The sequence below is a fragment of the Pelobates fuscus genome, chromosome 4, assembly GCF_036172605.1.
Source record: "Pelobates fuscus isolate aPelFus1 chromosome 4, aPelFus1.pri, whole genome shotgun sequence".
Lineage (NCBI taxonomy): Eukaryota > Metazoa > Chordata > Amphibia > Anura > Pelobatidae > Pelobates > Pelobates fuscus.
Genome location: NC_086320.1, coordinates 268,792,229 through 268,799,938, shown reverse-complemented (window position 1 = coordinate 268,799,938; position 7,710 = coordinate 268,792,229). Strand labels below are relative to the sequence as shown.

Here is a 7,710-nt window from a genome sequence, read left to right as displayed (position 1 = left end):
CATTTTATTAGAGTAGAATGGTTTGCACACTTTTTGAACATATATTTTTAAATTAATCTGACTGCCCTCCAATGTAGATTACACTCTAATAGATGTAATAACGTGTTATTTTCTATCATTATCTGTCACAGGTAAAAGGTTACGTGTTCCTAGGTTACACCAAATTTGAAAATGAATGTGTTGGTAGATCCTTTTAGATAACATCCACATGTCTTAGAAAGTTGTACAGGAGTTTTCACAAAACCAGGCATTTTCAATAAACAACAACAAAATTGTAACTGTATACCACAGCAGCCAAACTGGAAACAAATTGTCCAAACTCAGCAATTTTATCCAGCTCCAATATGTAGGCCTAAAAGTTGCAATTCCGTTGTTTATTTCTAATAGTTTCTGGTTTAGCAAATAACCCTGAACGGACAAATGTTTTCTAATTTTTCTTTTTGACAATTACTGTTATTTGAACATGAAAGTACGGTTAAATAAAACAATACACAAGTTTTGTAATAATTGAACTTGAGATTGTGCATTTCTAAAATTTAATCTGTTATTTATTTTAAATGAAATACCAAGCCTCCTAATGTATTTTATACATTTTTTACTTTCCTAACAAAAGTGATGCCAAAAAAAAAAGAAATTTTAGAGTTCGAAAGAGTTGCGTTGGTGTCTTTAGATACCTAGGTTAAACGTGTCTATTTACCTGTTGACTTTACAACTTTCTTGGCAATTTTGACACCTTTCAACAACAAGTACAGATTACCCCTACTAGATCTGTTGTCTTTTTTCCCCAATCTTTTATCAGAGTTGGTTTTGCCCACTATTTCGCTTTGCGGCTTATTGAGCCATTCCTATTGTGATCACTCTGTTGGAGGTCAGTGTCATGTGACTCCCTTCTTCTGTGATACAAATGGAAACACAGTGTGAGATACCGAACTGAGTCCTTCAATGTTCAAAATGCATTTAATTCCCACATTTAAACCTTGTTGTATATAGCACAAACAGGATTTATCTGATGTGCTCTGGTATACAATGTAGGAGAAAGAAGCTGGGAAGGAGTTGTTCTTTTGAGGTACTTTTCTCACTTTTCTCACTATGTTCACCTGGTATAGAACTTGTCAATAGAGAATCTCTTGTGACTTATTTGTTTGAGAGTTAATAATTGTCCACTTTTCTTTTTAAACCTGCTGCTAACATACAGAGCTGGTGGTGTTCTTTCCCCAGCTCCTAGATGCGTTGGTGTATGTGTCACATTTTGGGTACCTTAAATAGAATTACGGTGTATTAGGATAAGACAATTTCACGAGCATTGAATATGTTTTAACTGCGATATTACTAAACTACTTTTTAAGTATAAGAAAATATATTTAACATATCAAAATTCCTAAAAATTGAAATAATATTTGTGTCAACTCAATTCAGAAGTTTATTAACATATTAGTTATCATATACTTTTTTTTCTGCAGTTCCATTCCCCAAAACACAAACTTGGGGAAAAAATAAAACTTATAAAACACAAACATGTTCTATTTATACCTAAAATTTAGATTTCAGAGAGCATAATTCTGAAGAGTCAGAGGAATTTGGTAATATTTTAACATGCCTTATTTTTCCAGTCGATTTAACCATTTGCTGCCATGCAGAATTATGACTTAATTTAAATGTTAAAAAAATATATATCAGAAATATCCTGCACTTATTTCTTTACTCAGTTCACCTTTTTATGGTGTTTCATATCTTGTCTTTTTTGTGTACTGTTTGAATTCAACCATAAATGTATCACTTTGTGTAATGTGATGTTATATTTTACATGGATAACCAAAGATTTAATTTTAGAATTAATTTAAATTTAAAAAAGAAATTCAATTTTTTTTTAGCATTGTCTTTATTATTTTACTGTGCAATAACTTTATTTTATTGCAAACCACATTCTATTGGATTGAAAAGTATTAAGATGTATTTTCATGTTAATGCTGCTTTTTGCATATATTTCAAATTCACCCAATGCCTTTGTTGATAGTATGATTTTATTATAACTTTTGATGTACTCTGGTAGATGTAATCTTGCATCTGTTGCCGAATTTGCCATCTGTTTCAACTGAAAGCGTCTCTTACCAGTAGAGTGGAGGTTATTCACTAAAAAGTACTTTATTGTGATTTGGTAACCATCCTGCTAAATTTTGGACAAAGTTAAAAATACAGAGCATAGCTGAGCTAGAGGTTATTACACTGTTTTAATTTTCACTCCAAAAGTGAAATCACCATAGCTAAGGTTTCTTTACATAACAGCAAGTTGTGAAGCCTTGAAAAATACTTTGCATGATTTAGGCCAAAATAGGAAATATGGCAACAATCTTCACATTTTCTGAGTTGGAGACTTTATACAACATGATTATTTTTTTGGCAATTTTTAACATAGCTGTCAACCACATCATTATACCAAGTAAATAGACCCAAACCTTTTGTGAATAAGCCCCTTCATTTTTTTGCTCAAGATTGCATATTAATACTTGGATCTTATATAAATAACACTTTATAGAAATAGCCAAAACAGATTACTGTTGCAGAACTTAGTGTATATAGTTTATGTTCTTCGATAGAATATTTTTGATACATAGAAGTGTATAGCGTTTGTACTAGGGTGATTACTGGGTCACCGGTGCAATATTGGGTTTTTATTCAATAAACATGTAGTTGTCACATGATATGGAATGATTTTGAAAACAAATAAACTACTTTGGAATAATAAAGGCTACCTGTTGTATTAAAAATCAGATCATCGTTATATTTAATTAAATTTCATATACAAACTTCCAGCCTATAATGTAGATCTGTTCCCATGTCTGAGAAAAGCATAGAGTAAAAAAACACTTTGAAATAAGAAGAGAATATTTAGTAATTTTTATTTAATCTAAGAAATATTGCTCTCTTTCTGATGATCAATATTTCCCATGATTCAAGCCTCTGCTTTAAACCTTGTGGTAAAATAAATAATTATAAATTGTGGATTTGATTATTGCACTGTATAATGTATACTGTCAGATATCTATGCGTAAATATGCAAAATCATACTCCCGTTAACTGCTGATGATTTGAAATGCCACAAAAACTATGCCAATCATTATAATTCATTTTATATTGCTTATAACTATTTTCATAAAAATATTACATATAAAACGTATAACACTTTTTCTTTATCTGTCTGTTAGAGGAACTAATCATTAAAAAAAGACAGGTTTATTCACTAAAGTGAGAATTCAAGGTGAATTCAAAGTGAATTTCAAATATAAGGTCAAAATAACCGACTACAAAAATTCTTGAAGTCGGCAATGCTTTCATTTCAAGTACTTTTGGCTAAGATTTGAGATTCACTTTGAATTGGCACTGAATTCTAATTTTAGTAAATAACCCTGTTAGTTGCCTTGAGAATAAACCTAGAAAATGTGGGTCAAAAAGAAGTGAGTTCCAAAAATCTCAAATATACTCCAGATGGACATGTTTTTTTCCACTCATGCTCTTATAGTGCTGTTTTATAAGTTGCTTTACTTTAATTAGTTATAATATGGCTATTTAAAAAGCAATTGTATTGCTTGAATGCAAATTATTCAAATTCATTTATTCATTTGTTACAAACAAGCAGTAGCTCAAAATATGAGTGCCTTAATAATCCTCCCAGTGAGAATACTACACTAAAAAGATGTCTCCAGAGCAGCCAAACACAACCACAAACAACCAAACAAAACCCAAAACTATGTTTATATTCTTACTTTTATTTATTGTATTTTTTTATCAAAATCCAATATGTAGAGGAAAACTAAAGTCAATTGTCGTATGATTCTGAATGAATCATAAGTAATTTGTATTTAGTTCCTTTGAAATATTAGAACAAGATATCGCTGAGATTGAAAATAGTATTTTTTTCTGTTATTTGTACATAAAAAAATTGTATGAAATCAACAATTTATGGCAAATATAGAGCATAGACATACATTACTGAATATTAAATAAGTGCAAGAATAAAAATGATTATACCAATATAAGAATAATGAACATATTCATTAAATGTAGAATTCAATATTCTTATAAAGCCTATTATGATGATATTTTAAATACATTTTACTAATTCATTTTCACATAGTAACAAAAAATATTAAATACTGCTGCATATATTCCCACAATAAATAAAGATAGCACTTATTTATATAATGCAAACAATATAAAGATGTATTTAAAACAGGACTTAATCCTGTAACCCTAAAGTGGAATTCATATTTGCTTAAAAAAATGAAATAAAAGTATTTTACCTTTAATTTAAACCTTGGAAATTAATGTTTTCTTGTGTTTCAAGAAAGTGAAATACTAATTTTATCTAAATATTCATTTAAAAAAAACTTCCCTCTGCGATTATATATACTATGCATAATTGTCTTTTTTTTTTTCAAGTTAAAAGGTGGGGTATAGGTATTAAACAGTGAGTTGAGCTAGAAATCGGGTTGTTAAAGAGTAAAGATGAAAAAAATATACCCAACAAACTGAAGATTTTGTTCTAAAAAATTAAACTCTTGTAAGCTGGTTTTAAAGTCACTGTACTTAGCTCTTTAGTGACCACACTCTAAAGTTTGTTTTGATACTTTGTAAAAATATATAGATCAGTGTGAAAATTCTCTACAAAGTGCAATACTAAGGAAAAACATTTTAAGCATTTTTTTCTTTTAAATTATACATGTTTTCTTTTTTTTTTCATTATATTGTTGTACGAGGCACACCCACCATTGTCCTGTAGAAGTATGCTGTAAGAAAAAGAAATCCTCAATTCTATTTGAATTCATTGGGATTTTCTGGTGACACAAATCCCATACAATAGTTTACTACATACACATTCACTCTGTTTGCTTAAAGACTTTAATAAATGACCTACAATTCACCTCTTCATCCCAAAATGCCCAGCCTTATGTAGATTTTCCCAGACGGAGTCCATTGGGTCATTTTATAGTGATGTTGGGGGTAAAAGTCACTAAAAATTAACCAGCTTAATAACGTTATTGTTAAAGCGGCTGGAGGTAATTTTGTGTATCCATTTGATAGCAAATAATTTATATATGCTGCATACATACCCATGGTAGGCACGCATTGAAATGATTACAAATTGGAAATATTTTATATTCATATTGGGTCATTATGCTATATTCAATCTAGTATCTCTTGTACACAATTTATACATAACAAGTTGAGATTAAATCCAATTGTAGGCTAGTATTAAACTTTTTGTTCAATACATTTTTAAGAGTCTTATAGTGAATAGTGTTTCTGAATATATGTGTCCTACTAAAAGCTGGACAGATGAGTATTTTAACACTTTTTTCAATAATATAAACTTATCTGAAATCTTATTTGTAGGTTTTTAGTAGTTCAAGATATTTTGTATTATATTTTGTAAAGAATGTTCAGCTTTAATTTCAAAAGAAGAAAGAAATGGTTCATGCTAATCTCAATTAATTTTTAGTCAATTGCATAAAGTAAAAAAAACATCTCATTCCATAGTTAAAATTTAAATATTTAAATTTAAAATTTAAATATAATAATGTTTATCTGGAATCTATAAAGAAATGTATCTCCACTACTTACACACTGCCATGAGATTGATCTTGCCATACTAATAACAATCAAATGGAAATGAGTGCCGCTAAATGTTTTTAACGTCACATATTTCTAAAACTAAGTCCATTCACTAGTCTAATACTATCCTTACCTTTTGTGTCATTTTACCCCACTCCCTCTAGCATGTAAGCTCATTGAGCAGGGCCCTCAACCCCTCTGTCCCTGTGTGTCCAACTTGTCTGGTTACAACTACATGTCTGTTCGTCCACCCATTGTAAAGCGCTGCGGAATTTGATGGTGCTCTATAAATATCATAATAATAATAATAATAATAATTTATTATTGTCATGATTCTCGTTCATTCTCAACTCTTTTTATCAGATGTTTAGTCCTTGTGGTAGTGACTAATTTGAGATACAGTTAAGAATCTATATGGACAATAGCTTAACAACATGGGTTTCTAGAAATCACCACAAAAATTATACAGTCTACAAACCTCTGCTAACCCTTTGACACTGGTATTTTAGCACCTTATTAAGGCACCTACAGAATGGGAGATTACATTGAATATAAAGTCTATTTAAAATGTATTTTGTCTCTGAATCTTATTTTTAAGGAATTTCAAACATTTAGACTCAGAAAATCTCATTCTGATATATTTTCTTCATAAAAACGTAGGATACCGATCTACACTGGTGTGCAATTATTTTTTCAATACTTTTTTTTTGTTCTCTGTGTTTTTCTGATAGTGCTTGCTTAATATTTGTGTTATATATAATACGTCTATATAAAAAGCAATTGACGTGTATGCATAAAGGTCACGATCCATTAGAAAATGAACTAAATCATACCGTTAGGATTCTGCATTTGCATATTTATTAACTAGTGAATATCTGTCATGTATTAAGTAGGTAATCGCAATAACAATAAGCTTGTTAATGTCATATAATTTTTAAATACTTATTTCATAGGAAGCCATTTAAAGTTTACTTTTTATTTTTTTTGAGTCCTTGTTATTTTTCTTTGTATTATTAGGGCAGATCATTCACTTATTAAAGGATATAAATTGGACTCTTCAAGGTCACCCTTACCGGAAATGAGGCCAGTGGTTAAGCAGGTTCCACATTGTCTCTGTGTCTCTGTCCGGCTCAAGGTCAAGTAAAGTTCAAAAGCTTCTAGTGTGAATCACTTTCAAATGAAAAGCATTATTCATGTTGTGTGTAAGTAAAGCTCACAATAAATCCTCAGCAATTTTGCCAATTCTAGGTTGATGTTAGCAGTTAGCACATAGTTATGAAACAATCCATTAGATTTATGGATAATTAATAATTGTGATATTTGCAAATCTTTATTCTTTAATAGAACAAACTAACATTAAAAATAAAAATATTAATATTTGAATATTTATTTTTATTATTACAGTGTTCCCTAATATAATCAGAATATTGCCACCTCAGTTTCAAAAAGAGTAAAAAACAAACAAATCTGTAGTCCAGCGCACAGACAAACACTATAAAACCTACCTGTAATCCAGCGCACAGGCATCCTCCTTGCTGCAATCACTCCTCCACTAGTGAAGTAATTAGTTCTGATGGCTTTTGTTCAATCCAATGCTTCTCATAGAGAAACAATGGAAACCTACGGTGCATGCGCTACAATTGTTGCACTCCTCCAATCCAATGCTTCTCATGGAGATGCACTGAATCTAATATATCTCTATCAGAACTACTGAATGCATTTGGTGTCCTTATGCTGAAGACACGTCATATGCTGTGATGATATTGAGTATAAACAGCTTTTTAAAATTGAAAGTCTTCTTGAGGAGGTGCCTCTATTAGCTGACTGTCTGACAGCCACTTCAGACATAATTTTGGACAAATGATGACACTGCTGTTTCTCAAAAATGGCAATATTTACATTGTCAGATTAAAAAGGGCAGCATCTATGCATTGGATCCCCTAAATTAAGATGGCGTGGTATTGGTTATAAGAGTGTCCCTTTAAGATTATACTTTAGTCATTTAATCATCAACATGGAAAAACCCATTGAAAAAAAAAATCTCTTATTCTTGATGTATGTTAGGGACCTGTCCTGTAAGGTTTAGGACTCCCCAACTTT

General features: G+C 30.4%; 1 long non-coding RNA gene across 1 annotated transcript in view; it reads left to right on the top strand.

Moving 5' to 3' along the window:
* The first annotated feature begins 979 nt into the window (after positions 1-979).
* LOC134608014 (uncharacterized) overlaps positions 980-7,710 on the top strand; it is a 113,784-nt gene continuing 107,053 nt past the window's right edge. The window contains exon 1 of the long non-coding RNA XR_010090707.1: positions 980-1,066. This is a non-coding gene — a long non-coding RNA (uncharacterized LOC134608014). The remainder of the gene's footprint in view (positions 1,067-7,710) is intronic.